This window comes from Pelobates fuscus, chromosome 12 (genome assembly GCF_036172605.1).
Source record: "Pelobates fuscus isolate aPelFus1 chromosome 12, aPelFus1.pri, whole genome shotgun sequence".
NCBI classification, from domain to species: domain Eukaryota; kingdom Metazoa; phylum Chordata; class Amphibia; order Anura; family Pelobatidae; genus Pelobates; species Pelobates fuscus.
The window spans coordinates 119,832,330-119,849,962 of NC_086328.1; the positions used below are offsets into that span (position 1 = coordinate 119,832,330).

The window sequence follows — 17,633 nt, forward strand, 5'->3', positions numbered from 1 at the left end:
TGCGGAGCCAGACTTGCTGTAAGCCCTCTCGGGTTGGTAAGGAGATCAAAGATCCAGCAGAGGGAGGGAAGGGCCTGGAAGGCTCTATGTTCCTCCTGCGAGTAGGCTGGTTGGAACGTTGCCGTATGTTACCATGGCAATGCTCCAATACAGTGCTGTGCTCGCAAGAGGATAGGAGAGTCAGCCTGCAGCCAGAGGCGCTGCAGGCTAAAATGAACATGCCACCACTGGACCACCAGGCTTGCAGCATTATGTCCCCCTTCCTTGGTATAAGATAAGAAGAAGGGAGGGGGAGACATTAAGATGGATTTTCACATCTCACCCACCGACACACAGCATAGACCCTATACAATCTACACACACAAACACACACTGTCCTCCTCACACATGCACGCACACACACACCCAGACTGCCCCCTCCTCACACACGCACACAGATTGCCCCCTCCTCACACACACACACACACACACACACACACACACTACACCCTTCACCCTTCACACAAAAAAAAGTAGAATAGAAAATAGATTTTTTTTTTTTTTAATTGATAACTTTAAAGGACCACTCTAGGCACCCAGACCACTTCAGCTTAATGAAGTGGTCTGGGTGCCAGGTCCCTCTAGGATTAACCCTTTTTTTTTATAAACATAGCAGTTTCAGAGAAACTGCTATGTTTATAATAGGGTTAATCCAGCCTCCAAATCCTCTAGTGGCTGTCTCACTGACAGCCGCTAGAGGCGCTTGCGTGATTCTCACTGTGAAAATCACAGTGAGAGCACGCAAGCGTCCATAGGAGAGCATTGTAAATGCTTTCCTATGAGACCGGCTGAATGCGCGTGCAGCTCTTGCCGCGCATGCGCATTCAGCTGAAAGGGAGGATCGGAGGCGGAGAGGAGGAGGAGAGCTCCCTGCCCGGCGCTGGAATAAAGGTAAGTTTTAACCCTTTACTCTCCCCAGAGCCCGGCGGGAGGGGGTCCCTGAGGGTGGGGACACCCTCAGGGCACTGTAGTGCCAGGAAAACGAGTATGTTTTCCTGGCACTATAGTGGTCCTTTAAGTACATTTAAAAAAAAAATACAAAAAAAATCGCACATGCGCTAGTATATTAGTTACTGCGGCAGCGGCACTGGTGGGCGTTAAGGAAATTTTGCCATCATACAAAAGTTAGCGGTAGGTATTAAAAGGTTGACTACCCCTGGTATATGCAATATGCAAGACTAGTCAAACTTGTGCACTCAGTTTCAAACTAACCACAAATTTTGAGTGATCGGTGGGTCAGCTGAATTCCAGAACTGCGTAATCATCGAATAACAAAGCAATGATGAGCGGTTTCAACTGCTTTGTGATTCAGAGTTCTGTCCAAGGAGCCCAAAATTTTTTTTTAAAAATAAAATTGATGGATGGTTAAGTGACACTCACTAAATGTTGAGAAATTACCAGCAGAGGGAAAACGAGGAGGAGCAGTAGAAATGTTTTAAATCTTTGCGCCTAGCCGTGTACGGCAAACTGCAAAATATATACATAGTCTTTCGATTTTGCAGGACAATGATCGGCCCATCTTCGCTACATTTCATTTCGGTTAGTCGAAAGCACTTTCCAAAATGGTTTGCATGGATGAAATTCATCTGAGCCAAAACATCATATGAATGTATTTCTGACCACAAAACCTTTTTTTTTTCTTTTTTTTGTTTAGATGAATCAATTTGGCCAACGAGATTATTTTGCTGTGCACAAGTCTGTGAGTTCTGTCTAGCCCATAGATGGTTAAGGAAGATGTTGAAACGTGCCTCCAGGTAATGATATTTGATGGTGCATTGAGTTTCTGATTCTGGACTGGTGTACGATTCATCATGAAACTATGAACATCATTCTCTTCAAAAAACCTTTGATAAGAAGAACACTTGGGGCAGTCAGGTATGGAAACCACACTTAATAAGTTGGACCAGACAAGATCCAAAGTGACAGGCACATACGGAGTCTCATTACATGTTCTTCTAAATCAGCATTGACTGTGAGATCTTAATATGACCAGCTTATAAGAGAAAATTGAGAGGAAAGGGAATGCAAGATCTTTACCCCTTAAGGACCAAACTTCTAGAATAAAAGGGAATCATGACAAGTCACACGTCATGTGTCCTTAAGGGGTTAAAATGTTTCCACCGCGGTTGTCGCCATAACTTGGCTATTTTAGCCTCAATATTGCCATTCAAATTTCGATTCATTGCACTTGGGAGTTTAGTTAAGACATGCGACAATAACCAAACTGGAAATATTCTTGCAATGTTGGCCTAAATTTACAAATTACCCTGTCTATTCTACACAAGCCTTGTTTTAGCGAATAACTCTGATAAATTGGAATATAATATTCCCAGTTTAATTCTTTTTCCTTGCAAGCAATTCAGCTGTGCACATACACGCATCAATGGAATTACTCCTTTTTTGAAGTGCAAGAATGTAATTTTTTTTTAAACTCGAGACTGTCATGCTTTTAAGATGAATTACAGCGTCTACTTCTGTTATCCCAGTGTATTATTAAATTGTTACGTTCTGATGAGCAGGAAACGTTAATAGATAGGATAAATTATGCAATGACCACATTTGAGGTGTAGTGGAAGCATTATATTATGCAAAACCTGTATGGATGGCATTTTACAGACACCCTGAGCTGTGCTAATACACAACCGTGCAGAGAAAAAGCACACTAGCAGTGATTTTTGCCATAATTAAAAATACGGAGAGCCAATACAGAGATGATTAAAAGGACACTATAGGCACCCAGACCACTTCAATCAGGACAGGTGCTCTGTCCCAGTCCCCTTTCTGAGAAACTGCAATAATTAATTATTTGTCAGGGTTAAGACTGTCTCTAGTGGATGTCAATCAGACAGCCACTAGAGCCAATCGGGCACCAAGTTACACCGGTGCTGGAATTGGGTAAGTACAGTAAGGGTATTTTAACCATTACTATACCGGCATTTCCTTTGTATTCCTAGCGCTATAGTATCCCTTTAAGCTTTGACACTTTAGATATCACAAACAATGTTTCTCACAATGCTGAATCCAGGACTGCTATCAGAAATCTTAGGGCCCCTTAAAAAAACAAACACAATTATGTATATGTCCCCCACCTAGATATACCCATACACTCTACCAGAATACACACAGGTGCACGCTGCTAGATACACATACATAGATTCCTGTCACAAAGACATACATACACAGATTACTATCATCACACACAAACACAGTCAGACATACACACAAATATAGATACACACACACACACACACAGTCAGGCACCCACATGCACAGAAACCTCACCTCTTCCCTCCACAGTAAGCATAAAAAATATATCCCCTGCCCCTAAACTCTACTCCCAGCTCCGTCCTACTTCCAAGCAGAGTCTGGAAGTCACAAGGCGGCGAGAAGATGAAACGCCATATCTGCCGCACCCTCCCCCGTGAGCTCTGCATCAGAGCCTCAGCGGCTCCGTAGTAACATTGGGAGGAAGTGAAAAGCCACGAGAGCTGGCTTCCATTTGATCTGAAGGACCCTAATAGTGCTGGCCAATGTGATCCAGTTGGGAAAGATATGTCTATCTTCCTAACAGGAACAACAACCACTACAGGGCCTCATGTGGACCCTTCAACTGGACCAGGCCCTGCCCCTTACAAGGGTACAGCCTATGCCCCCCTGATGGCGACTCTGGCTGAACCCTTCCTGATACCTGGGGATCCATAGGCAAGAACAAGTCAAAGAGCAAAAGGGGTTTATCCATTAAACACTAAATTGTCCTGAATTAAAAGCAGAATTGTATAAATTAGGCACAATAACCAAGTTATTACGATCGCTGGATTCCAGAATGTTTGTTTCTGGTTTTCAATTTATGACCGCGAGATGTTTAGCGATTAAACTCACAATGTCTTCCCGACAGCCTCTGAGGACGAATGACTGCGCATAAAAACAAGCAAAAATAAGATTAAAAAAATCCCTGCCTCATTGTAGACAAAGTGTGTATGGTGTCAAAAAACGCAGATAGCTGCTAGAATCGTGTGAGTCGTTTAGTATCTGCTCTCGTGGCATTTACATTCATTTTGCCTCCTTGTTCCTATAAATGATCCAATATGAACATTACATTTTGTTTCTGTTTTTTGCTAACACGCTTTATTGTAGCTTGGCACAGCAAACAAACACAAATTCGTTTTACAGATTTCACATCGCTTGGGGCTTAATCATAAGCTATATTGCAATTAACACATGGTACATGTGTAAATCTGTTACATCCCTTGTTTACGAACAGGTGCATCCTAACCTGCATGAAAGAAGGGGTTTATCGGCAAAATATTGTGGGCAACGTCATCAAGTGTGAGCATAATTTAAATTTGGTGGTATGAAGGTTTAATATTATGCGATACCCACTTATACCTGCATCACGCACAAAAGTAAATACATTGTTCGCATGTGCTAGTTGTGTGTTGTGCGGAAACCAGCAATGCACCTTAATGTCAGCCCCCGCCAATAGTGGGCTATAAATAAAGCTCTTTATATGGATCAAAAGTAGGCATGGAGTCCAGCATCTGAGCCTCCGTATTCATTTTTTTACATTTAAAAAGGGAAAAGATGTATTTTTCCTCCTTTTGGTCTGTGAATTGTATGTTCAAAGCACTGAGTTGTTAATGCATGCTCACTAAAAACCCACGTGTGCAAGAGATGTTTCCGTTTTCACAGCGACAAGTATGGCTAGTTGCAAGCATAATTGCCACGCATGCATTATCTCTTGCGCACACTAGGTCACATGTTGACACTTACACATTTTCAATGGGCAATCTACAGACCAAACAAAGGCGGCTTCGGTCAGCTAATTTAAATCCGCCACTACGCCCACCAAAAGAAAAGTAAATCATCTGTTATGTTAATTTTTTCTATTTTTTAATAATATTAAATGCTGCCAAGCTGCCCACATTGTTTTAAACATAAATCCCCATAAATACAGTGGCATGGGTTTCTACATTTAAATTATATTTTTCAGACCTCACAAACCCATTTTGAATATGGAATACAAGTAAATACCACGAAGAAGCAAAAAAATATAGGAATTTATTTTTCCCTTTAATGTTAAGAAAAAAAAAATCAATTGCACTTATTGGTATTATTACTTCTAATGGGCGTACAATCTATAGGTGAAAATAAAATTGCACCGATTGTAAGATATTTTGAATCCAGCCGAGCCATCGGGCTTCCAATATTAGCCGTTTCACTGTGTCTAATAGTTGCTACTGTAAAACCAGTAAAACTGAAATATTATTGCAAAAAAAAAAAAAAAAAAAACTACACAAAAAAAAAAAACAACACATGATAAATAAACTCATGGAGTTACCAACGAAAAGCTGGTGAACATCAGGTTGAAAATCATCCATCATAACATTACGCAGCATGGCAAAATGTTTCACGCTGTCTGGGGACAATTACCTGTCAATTCTCATTCTGTCTGAAAAGCAGATTTTAAAGCCTTTCCTTCCAGCATTTTGTTGGCAATGTCAGAACAAAAATTATGAAAAATTGTTTGCAGTTCCCAGCAAAAAAAAGCTGTAATACATAGAGTTGGGGCCACAAGGCAAGAGACTGGAGAGGTTTATGGATCACTCTGGGTACCATTTGCACATGCTGCTGTAAGGATTGGAGGAGAACTCACTACCTTCCGGAGCATTTATCAGCTGGAGCTCAGCTAGCAAGGTTCCATGTACTTATACTTCTTCTACCATTAGATTGGTGACTTCAGTATTCACCAATGTCATGGGTAGGCTACACACTGCATGGCGTTCTCTCGCCCTTCAGGTAAAGTCACTTTTCATTTAATCACAGCATCACTCCAAATACTTGTCCTCCATTCACAGTGCCTAAAGTATATCTTTACTTTCCTTACTGCAATATCCTTATGTTCAACAAATGTACAAGGGATAGTAGTAACTGGTGCTTGGCTTCGGATCCAGATCTGGCTGGTTGCATTATTTATCTCTTCTCCTCAGCTACAATATATCATCTTAGACTTTGTCTGGGTAAGATCTTGCTCCGCTACCCACTAGACTTGTAGATATATCCAGACTCTAATTTCCCCTCTTCCAAGACATCTTTCAATGCTATCTAAAAACATGACAGTCCCTGTCATGATTTGCAAAGACACCCGACGGTGACTTCGCTGCTGGGCGCCTTGTGGCCAAGGAGGGACAGGCAAAAGTAAGTTTTACTTACCTGAACCTGTCCCTCATGGGCGCTGCCATCCTCTTCTGGCCGGTCCTTTTCTGGTTCTTCAGCATGTGCCAGAGTACAGCAAAGAGGTCTATGGAGGATCCTGAGAGACAGCAGGTTCCTTCATAGATACAGCCAATTCCCTGCAGTCATCACTGGTGATGGCTGGGGGATTGACACTTGATGGTGGTAACTCCACCTAGTTTTAAGAAGTGTCAGGCATAGGGGGAATACTGAGACAAAGTAGTCTTTCATTTGTCTCAATACATCTTTTGACTGGATTAGAATTTCAGTAAAATTCCTACACTGTCAGTATGAGTATTTCTTTATGAAATATTAATTTTGCAGGAGGACGGAGGAGGGTTGGGGTAACAGTGCTGCTCTAACAAAGATGAGCATCCATCATAATAGTACAATAACATATCACTCTCCGAAAGACAGTGGGAAACAGGAGATCAAACAAAACAAAGCACTCTGTCTGCAGTCACCATGGCATGTAAAATATATACAAAAAATTCAAACAGAGAAACGCTATTGTGACAAGGAACTTTCCACCAAGAGAAATTACTGCGTGTCAAAGGCCCATTTAGAGGTCAGGTAGGTCAGAGAGACTCACTGAACCAGCCTAAACATGGAGTCCATAGCTGGTCCCATAAACCTCGTGCATGCGGCTAGCTCTAAATCCCTGCTTCTACTTTTTCACAGCATAGGAGAGGTGATGCGGGAGGGGGCTTTGTGTTCTTCATATCATAACAGAAAAGGTAACAGGAGCATCCATGTTAAAGGGAGGAGGGGGTTCTGTGACAAAGATAGTCTCTTGTGATGGGAAGCACCAACCTTTTCTGAAGAACCTTCCTTATACCGTTACCATATTAATATATGACAGGAGTGGTAATTTTTCTAGATCACACAATGTGTACCAGTGGAACATAGCACCCCCTTCATCACTCATCAGCCTGAGGCTCTTAAACTATAGCATGGCTTAGGAAATCCAATTTAAGGTGAAGAATGTAACAAGGTTTCTTCTGTGTCATTGCAGAGACTCCATAGCTACCATTTATCTTGCTAAATGTTACTGTCTCCTTGCATAGCTAAAGGACACCTTGTTTATGGGGCAGCGCTATACGGTCCATATATCAAACTCACAAACCTGTCACCATGATACATGTCACACTAAGAGGCTTACACTACATGCATCAAATTAGATACGGCTCCTACCGGACAGAGCTCACACACCGGATACATACATCACGCCGAGTTCACAAGAGGAGGGAATATATTAAAGAGAATAATGAAGAGTGTTGCGTACTCATCTTTTTGACACACAAAAAAACTACAAGAAACATGATTTGTAGTCTGATTTTTTTTTTTTTAAAGGGACACTCCAGGCTCCTAGAGTGGCAAATATGGCTAGATAATTAATATTATGCTGTGCAGGGTTAATCATATATTTACTGCCCATCCTTGTACAACCAGACATCACTGCAGAAGCTGCAGGTCCTGTGGACTTGCAGAAAATTTGCAATAAAAATATCACTATACTTTTCGAAATATTGGGTTTTAGGAGTTATAATGCATTATTTAGAATAACGCATTTACTGGGTAAAGTGCCCTTTTAAAGTAGGCATGATTGTGCGCCAGGGTGGCGCCCAGTTATGTTGAAGTGCCCACTCTATATTGGCAAAGAATTCTTATGCTATTTTAGCACAGCGCATGTTTAACTAACAATGTCCTTGCAAGATTTTTTTGAATTTTTCTCTGGTTTCCTAAGAAATGGAACAATAGACTATTAAAGGACCACTCTAGGCACCCAGACCACTTCAGCTTAATGAAGTGGTCTGGGTGCCAGGTCCATCTAGGGTTAACCCAATTTTTTATAAACATAGCAGTTTCAGAGAAACTGCTATGTTTATAAATTGGTTAAAGCTTCCCCCTAATCCTCTAGTGGCTGTCTCATTGACAGCCGCTAGAGGCGCTTGCGTGATTCTCACTGTGAAAATCACAGTGAGAGCACGCAAGCGTCCATAGGAAAGCGACCGGCTGAATGCGCGCGCATTCAGCCGACGGGGCGGAGAGGAGGCGGAGAGGAGGAGGAGGAGAGCTCCCTGCCCAGCGCTGGAAAAAGGTAAGTTTTACCCCTTTTCCCCTTTCCAGAGCTGGGCGGGAGGGGGACCCTGAGGGTGGGGGCACCCTCAGGGCACTCTAGTGCCAGTAAAACGAGTATGTTTTCCTGGCACTAGAGTGGTCCTTTAACACAGAATGACAGGACCGGGTTTTAAAATCAAGACTGCCTGTCGATTCTGGGACACTTGGGGGGGTTGTGAAATATTCTGACAGATAAAGTTGAAAGCTTGGAAGGAGCCAAGAAATTGCAATTTAATGTCTTAGAACCCACTGAATCCTATAATCTTATGAATAAACATAACACAAAGACTGTTTCTTCGCTCGGCTGCTAAATGTAAACACGGTTTGAGTGGAAAGTAAAACGGACAAAGTAGAAATTTTAATCCTCTGATAAATTAATGTGCAGCTCATTTCTTATAAAAACACTGGGCTAAACTGGGCCATTTTGTTAAAGGGGCACAATGCCAGAAATACTTCTCATTTAAAAAATGCTATAATATAAATATAATGCAAAAATGATATTCTTCTTTAACATTACTTCAGATGCTGGGATGTGAATTCAGACTTGACCAAAAATGAAAAACCAGAATGTGAGGCTTGCACATTTTATTTTATTTTTCGTAAAAAAAAAAAACAATTCATCAACTCGCCTATTTTTCCAGTTTAATTGATTTGGCATAAAATTGGCCGAAATCTTTTCAATTTAAAGTACCATGATCACTTCAGTAATTTTAAGTGGTCATGGTGCCTGGAGTCTGTGTAGTTTTTTTGCTTTGAAACTCTGCACATACAAAGTTTAACCCCTTTACTGACGGAGGTATAACACTAGCTAGGGTTCTAGACTGGCAAAAGTCAATTATATGCAAATTTGGATGCATGGAAAACCCTACTTCACAGGATCCTTGGCATCTGTCAGGACCACGTAAGAGGACAAACCAATGTAAAACAGCTTGCCATTACGGGAAACGGCGCCAGGATACTCCCGACATCACACCCAGTACCACTGCAGCAGGTTGGAGTAACCCTTTAACAATTTCACATATAACTTTGTGCACATTGCGGCTTCACTCTATACCTTAAACCAGGGATAGGCAACCTTCGGCACTCCAGATGTTGTGGACTACATCCCCCATAGTGCTCTTACACACATAATGCTGGCAAAGCATCATGGGAGGTGTAGTCCAAAACACCTGCAGTGCCAAAGGCTGCCTATGTCTGCCTTAAACTATGACTGAGCTAATCTGTACGCCTTGTCGAGCTGAAAGCTACTCTCAAATTTCTACCCCATTGCGCCTGTAAATCTTATCTCTTCAAAATATACTTTGATATATTACATTATATTGCTCTATCCACAATAACAAGCCATCTGTGTATCATTCTCCAGTGCATACTCGAAAACAAGAGACTTCTCTCTGTATTCTTCCCGGTGAAATTCTTCATAAATAAATAAATTATAGTTTCCCCTGCAGTTCATCTTCCTACTAAACATCAAGATTGTCAAAATAGATTGTTTTGGGGTTTTTTTTCCGCCTTTTTGCAAATATACAATTTCCACCGCGCAGAATGACATTTCTTCCCCCAAGAGACTTGCAGATCTTACAATCAATCTATTTTTTTTGTCTTGAGTTTTTCATATATGTCAGCTCATTGGGCAAGTGTCACATTTCCAGTGGTTCAGCCACAAGCAGGCTAACGATGTATTTTTTTTTACTTATTCCCTGCACTCTGCCAGAATATATATTATTTATTTAATGCATTATCATTAGGCAAGAAACTGTCCTGCTGTATATGCGGCTAAAAATCACCTCTGGGGATTTAGATCCGTTCACATTCATCATAATAAACAAATATCTCACAGCAACAGCTGGCATTTGTTATAATTTGTTCTTATAATTCCAATGGAGAGATCTTTCGGAGAATATAAAACAAAGGGCACGTAGAATTATCATTTTCATTGTTAACATTTTCCAGCTTGGCTTGGTAAATGGACATAGCTATCACTGGAGAGAGAGAGGTACAAGCTGGCCCATAAAGATTATGTGCTACAGTATTACTTTATCATATACACTGTACTTATCTATGAATAAGTGATGTAATGGGTAAAACTTGTAAGGAGTCATTGAGCCTGCTGTACCATGTTTATGTACAGTCAACCTGTCATGACACCGTCACCTAAACAGATAAAAGCTTGTAAACAGAAAAGGATCAGTTGCTCACATGGCCCTTGGAAATTGACCAGTCGCATCTCTATCACCATTACTATAGGGATCTTTATGGCACCAAGCAGGGCCACCATCAGGGCATGACAACCATAACGGTTGTCATGGGCCCGGCAGTCCTGGGGGGCCCCGAGCCCCACATTCATTATGTGCACACACAAATATATATATATATATATATATACATATATCGATTTTCGCTATATATATGTGCACAGAGGGCCCCCTGCTACCTGTACAATGAAGAGGGGGCCCAGCAGCACACTCTGTCCTCCTTTCCAGTTGCTCTCTGTCTAACTTTCCTGCACCCTGCGGCCGCCAGAGCTGTACACTATACACTCTCTGCACTCACTACAAACACTACATTCACTAAACACACTCTGCACTCACTACACACACTACATTCACTAAACACACTCTGCACTACACACACTACATTCACTAAACACGCTTTGCACTACACACACACACACTACATTCACTAAACACACACGTTTCACTCACTACACACTACATTTACTAAACACGCACGGCACTACACACACGCACACACTACATTCACTATAAACACACTACATTCACTATGCACACTACATCCACTATGCACACTACATCCACTACAAAACACACACACTCTGCATTCACTATACACACACCTACATTCACTACACGCACACTCTCCATCTAATGCATGCATACAAACATTACATACATTACACAAAACTTACAATCTGCATCCACTATACACACTGCATCCATGACACACATTCTACATCCACTATACACACTGCATCCATGACACACATTCTACATCCACTATACACACAGCATCCATGACACACATTCTGCATCAACTATACACACTGCATCCATGACACACATTCTACATCCACTATACACACTGCATTCATGACACACATTCTACATCCACTATACACACACACACACTTCATCCTTGTGGGCGGACTCGGGGCTGGCCCCGGGGGCCCAGATCTTGAGCTGTGTCAGGGGCCCTAAAATTTCTGATGGCAGCCCTGGCACCAAGACCCCTGTTTGCCCCCTGGGCCCTAGGCAACAGCTTAACTCACTTCTTCTTTAGCACTGTCCTGTCACTGTTGCCATGACAATTCTCCTGGTCCCTTTTGCCTTCACCAATCTACTTCCTCAAGTAGGGCAAGCCTACTCCATGACGCCAGTATGCCAAGTTCTTTGCCAGTTACACTCAAGTCAGAATAAAGTGATATTGGTGACTCAATTCCTATTTTCCTTTGGCAAAGCATGGTACAAGATTGTCAGAGGGACAGCACAGCAACTACAGTGCATAGACTGTAATTACTGTTACAAATAGCAAGACAAAAGCTTGAAAATAAAACAATTTGATATCAAGCGGTTTGTTTAGTTGTTGGACCTCCTCGCACCATAACCACTTGATTCTGATGAAGTTACAATGGCTCCCAGAGAGGCCCTTTAAATATGTATGCATTTGCTAGTACAGCATTGACACGAAACGTGATGATACTCAATTTGACCTAAAGTTGTTTGAATATGAGAGGAACACTCCAATCTATGTTAAAGGATTTATTACGGTTTTTATAAGTATTGGCATCGTTCCACCGTTAGTGAAAGTCGCCAGGAGGCACTGGTGGATACTTATGGTCTAGATAACGTGACGTGATCCATGTCATTACAGAGCTCCTAATGGTTACGTTATAACATAACTGATATATAACAATTTAATCTATTTCGGTTTGATACAGAATGTCTTTTTCTGATCCTAATTATATTCAGTACATCTCACTCAAGGAGTGTTTGTACAAACAAAATCGTGTTCCTTCTGCTCCACTTATCTAATGAGGACTTGGAGAGAGGAAACACTCTATGTAAGTAAAGCAATTTGTAAATAATTTAAAAGAAAAAGAAAAAAAAATGCTAAAACCAGACCACTATTATTCTCCGGTAAAAAGCTAGTTTTTCAGTAATTTATTTATTTGAATTTTTTTGTCCTTGGAAATTTCGAATACTTGGAAATAGGTTAACGGTTTGGTACCTGATGACAGATTCTGCATACAGAATTATTATTTTATTTTTATATCAAATCCGGAAGTAACATTATCCCTTAAGTAATTATCTCAACTCCTGGAGAATTTGTCTGTTATGTGCTAGAGGGAATAGAAACAGCTGGATGAAGTGCACCGTCATATCAGCACAGGATTTAAAGGGGGCACATCCAGACATTATGTGATCTTGATAATTAGTGTTCGCTGTCAGTATTTTTTTGTAAGAGCTCAGCTGTGAATACGTTAATAAAATAATTATTAGAATAATCCATGTTGCCTGATCTGAACTTTCCCTCTTGGGCAAAATACAAGCAACGGTTGTTGTAAATGTTCTGTTCTTTGCTGCCTCAACGTTGGCTTCACACAAAAAAAAGTTCTTAAAAGGTAACACATTTAGACAATCTGCCGATTCACTGTGAGATTACAGTGAAATGGGGTACAGCGCTGCTAAACTGAGTGCTTCATCTCCTCTATAGCGCTTACACACTTTTGGTTTTACAGTAAAATCAGACTGCAGAATAAAACACTCTCTCTATTTATTTCAGTTACTCAACTTCCTCCATTTCTCCCACAGTTAAAGGGTTACTCCAAGTATCATAACCACTAAAACACGCTGCAGGTGTTCTAGTGCCGGGAGTATATTTTGTTCCCCAGTAATAGGGCTCAGTTCCCCAGTAATAGGGCAAACTGTTTAGTAACAAGTTGCCCTCTTACCTGGGTCCATGATGGGCTGCAAGGCTCCATGCTGCCGTGGTGATGCGTTTTTCTGACTCTGCAGAGCTGCAAAAATCAGAAGTCGATGCAGTCACCATTCATTGGGGTCAGTTGACTATTCTCAGCCAAGGAAAGGCACACAGTGCAAACAAATTTGCACAAGATTGACATTAGCCAGACGGGGACTCTATATCTGGGTTGTCTCGTGACACCCCATGATGATGGATTTCTCCACCTTTGGTGGCCATGGGCTTTTACTCGGTATAAGAAGCTTTCACAGCGTAACGCTTCACACAGAAATGCCAGGCACCACGACCACTTCAAAACACTGAAGTGGTTATGGTGCTATGAGTAAACCTTTAATCACCAGGTATTACTCGGTTATCTCCTATTGTCACTGACACTCTAGGAGGATATCTGTGCCATTTCTACCTTCCATCACCTGACTGTCCAGCTTTCGCTTTCCGTCTGCTGTGAGATTACATTTCCCATGATTCACTGCTAGCCTTTTCGATTACGTACATGTCGTTAGGATCTCTGTAATAGTAAGCTTGTAGTTCTTGTAGCCAGGAAAAAGGAAGGTTTAGAAACCTCGTATTAGAAATGGACAGGTAATGCTGGAAACAGGCTGGATATGCAACCTGGTGCAGCCGTCATAACAAGCAACATGGTCATTATCCACGGGAAGGGTCTCACAGTACATGAGGGCATTGTCTGACACCAGGCCTTCATGCATGGGATTGGGATATGTAAAGGACTAACTCAGCATTCCCGATAGTCCAGCAAGGTAGACCCCTTCAGAGACTTCGTTGCCAGGAAGGTCAAGTGAGTCAAAGCAAACAGGAGGAGAAGAGTGGATCTTAGGGTTCTCAGATTCGTCTACATGCTTTCCTGGACACCATACAAACTGATGGACAACAATAAAAAAAAACATCTCAAACATCAGAGGGAAAGTCCAAAGCGATATCTGTCTGAGATACTTCATCAAAGCCTGAGAGGAATACCGGAAGCACCAAATCTATTTATTCTTAATGAAGTGGTTTTGGTGCATAGACCAGGTTATGTTATATGGCAACAATGACTGTTGATCTTGGCATAATGCCGCCACACCAGTCACAGAACACCTGACTTGGAAGCAGACCTTAGATACAATGCATTTTATTCAATATTTGGCAATTAATTTTACAGAATTGAAATAATAAAATAGCTGCTGTGACTACAGTTGAGTTTGGGAACGGAGTCAACTTGCCTATTATAGTCGTTCAGTTCTCGGCTCACTGTTTAGTGGATAAACCCAGATGTATTTGTTCCTTGTCGATCAATCCAAGTTTCTAGATAATGACCTTGTTTAATCTCATTAGAAAGCCTGTTCATACTCTGTCAGAGAGCAAACTATCTCGCTGAAAAGCTCTTGATATAATCCCATCACTAGAGAGCAAGGAAAATGGCTTTTCCAGCAGAATTATTTTATCAGTCAAGTAGCTATTCCAAAGTAATTAGCCAGACCCGTTAGAAGTGCAGAGACTCCAGCTCGCTGACCCCATCAAACCTCCATCAGGAGACTTACCAAACCCCATCATCAATCATCACTTCTGCATGCCACTTCTTTTCAGGCACAAAACAAAAAAATATCCCACTGCCAACCCTTTATGTGCCAAACGAACAGAGAATACTAAGAGGACTAAACTCTACATTCTGTATACAGACAGTATGTAGATTTTGTGAGGTTCTTAATCAACTTGGAATGACCCTACGCCACGGGTGTCCGAAAAAAGGTAGATCCCCTGAGGTTGTAAAACTACAGCTTCAATAATGATTAGACATTCTAAAGGCATTTTAAAAGGCATACACCAGGCATACACCGGGAGCAGTGGTTCTTCAACATCTGGTGATCTACTTTTTGAGAATTGCCCCAACCTAGATGTTGTCTACCTCAATCTCATTGATATAAATCGGTCATCCGTCAACATTTGTAAAATACCCCAGCAGATAACTGGTTAATGGATGCTCTGGTGCAAGTTATTCAGCGGATCTAAATAACAGAACCACAATCAGGTCGTTGTGTGTTTTACTTTTTATTTATACTTTTTTGAGATTGAGATACGCGAAGAGTTTAGGGTAGAAGGAATAGTTAAATTAACTTTTTAATTATAGATTTAGGGATATAATCTAGAATCTAGGGTTAGGGATAGGGATAGGATTTAGGTTTAGGGATTATGAATATAGGTAAAATTCAGAGTTTGAAGTTGGGGACAATATTTAGAGCTCAGATTATGCGTACTGTTTATTGTGTTTTTTTTATATATTTTAAATATTATTATTGGCTGTTGGCTTTTCTAATTTGCATTTAGCACTATCCCTTCACTTCTTTAACCCCTTAAGGACACATGACATGTGTGACATGTCATGATTCCCTTTTATTCCAGAAGTTTGGTCCTTAGGGGGTTAAAGGAACGTTACAGGGTCAGGAACACAAACATGTATTCCTGACCCTGTAGTGCAAAATCAACCATTAAGGTGGCTTGCCCCCCCCCCCCCCTTACCTCCCTTAAAAGCATGAAAACTCACTTTTTTTTTCTAGCGCCGCGGGTCTGCCGGCACTGGCCCCACCCCCTTGGTGACAATCAGAATTACCCATTTTTGGCAATCTAATGCTTTCCCATGGGGAAAGCATTTGATTGGCTAAAATCGGCAAGAGGACGGGGCCCAATGCCGTTTTGGCCAATCAGCACCTCCTCATAGAGATGCATTAAATCAATGCATCTCTATGAGGAAAATTCAGCAACTCCATGCAGAGCGTGGAGACACTGAATGGCAGAGCTGCATACTGTGCAGCACTGAACCAGGAAGCACCTCCAGTGGCCATCTGAGGAGTCTTCACCTGGAGGTGTCCCTAGGGCAGTGGTGTATCCTGGTTTTGTGCTGCCCTAGGCAGCACAAAACTCAGGCGCCCCCCCCCCCGCACGCCACCCCCACCCATCCTTTACCCCGCCCCGCATTCTAAATACACACACACACACACATTCACTGACAGATACACATACACTAGCTAACAGAAACACACACACTAACAGACAAACAGACACACTAACAGACACACACTCACTCACTAGCAGACACAAACTAGCAGACACACACACTCACTAACATACACACACTAACATACACACACTCACAGGCAAACACACACACTAACAGACACACACAGTCAGACACACACACTCACAGGCACCCACACTCACAGACACCCACACTCACAGACACCCACACTAACAGACACCCACACTAACAGACACCCACACTAACAGACACCCACACTAACAGACACCCACACTAACAGACACCCACACTAACAGACACCCACACTAACAGACACCCACACTAACAGACACACTAACAGACACACACACACACTAACACACACACACACACACACACCCACACTAACAGACACCCACACTAACAGACACCCACACTAACAGACACCCACACTAACAGACACCCACACTAACAGACACCCACACTAACAGACACCCACACTAACAGACACCCACACTAACAGACACCCACACTAACAGACACACTAACAGACACACTAACAGACACACACACACACTAACACACACACACACACACACACTAACAGACACACACACTAACAGACACACACACTAACAGACACCCACACTAACAGACACCCACACTAACAGACACCCACACTAACAGACACCCACACTAACAGACACACACACACTAACACACACACACACAGACACACACACACACACACACACTAACAGACACACACACTAACAGACACACACACTAACAGACACCCACACTAACAGACACCCACACTAACAGACACACTAACAGACACACACACACACACACTAACACACACACACACAGACACACACTAACAGACACACACACTAACAGACACACACACTAACAGACACACACACACTAACAGACACACACACACTAACAGACACACACACACTAACAGACACACACACTAACAGACACACACACTAACAGACACACACTCACTAACACACACACACACACACACTAACAGACACACACACACTCACTCACTAAGACACACACACACTCACTCACTAAGACACACACACACACACACACTAACAGACACACACACACTAACAGACACACACACACTAACAGACACACACACACTAACAGACACACACACACTAACAGACACACACACACACTCACTCACAGACGCCCACACTCACAGACG

At 42.0% G+C, this 17,633-nt stretch overlaps 2 protein-coding genes across 2 annotated transcripts in view; both read right to left on the minus strand.

Moving 5' to 3' along the window:
• Positions 1-410, minus strand: part of IFTAP (intraflagellar transport associated protein) — a 526,063-nt gene extending 525,653 nt beyond the window's left edge. Inside the window, exon 1 of the mRNA XM_063438034.1 lies at positions 406-410. The gene's annotated coding sequence lies outside the window, so the exon portion shown is untranslated. The remainder of the gene's footprint in view (positions 1-405) is intronic.
• The window catches only part of TRIM44 (tripartite motif containing 44), a 78,054-nt gene that overhangs the window by 20,596 nt on the left and 39,825 nt on the right, over positions 1-17,633 (minus strand). The window lies entirely within an intron of this gene.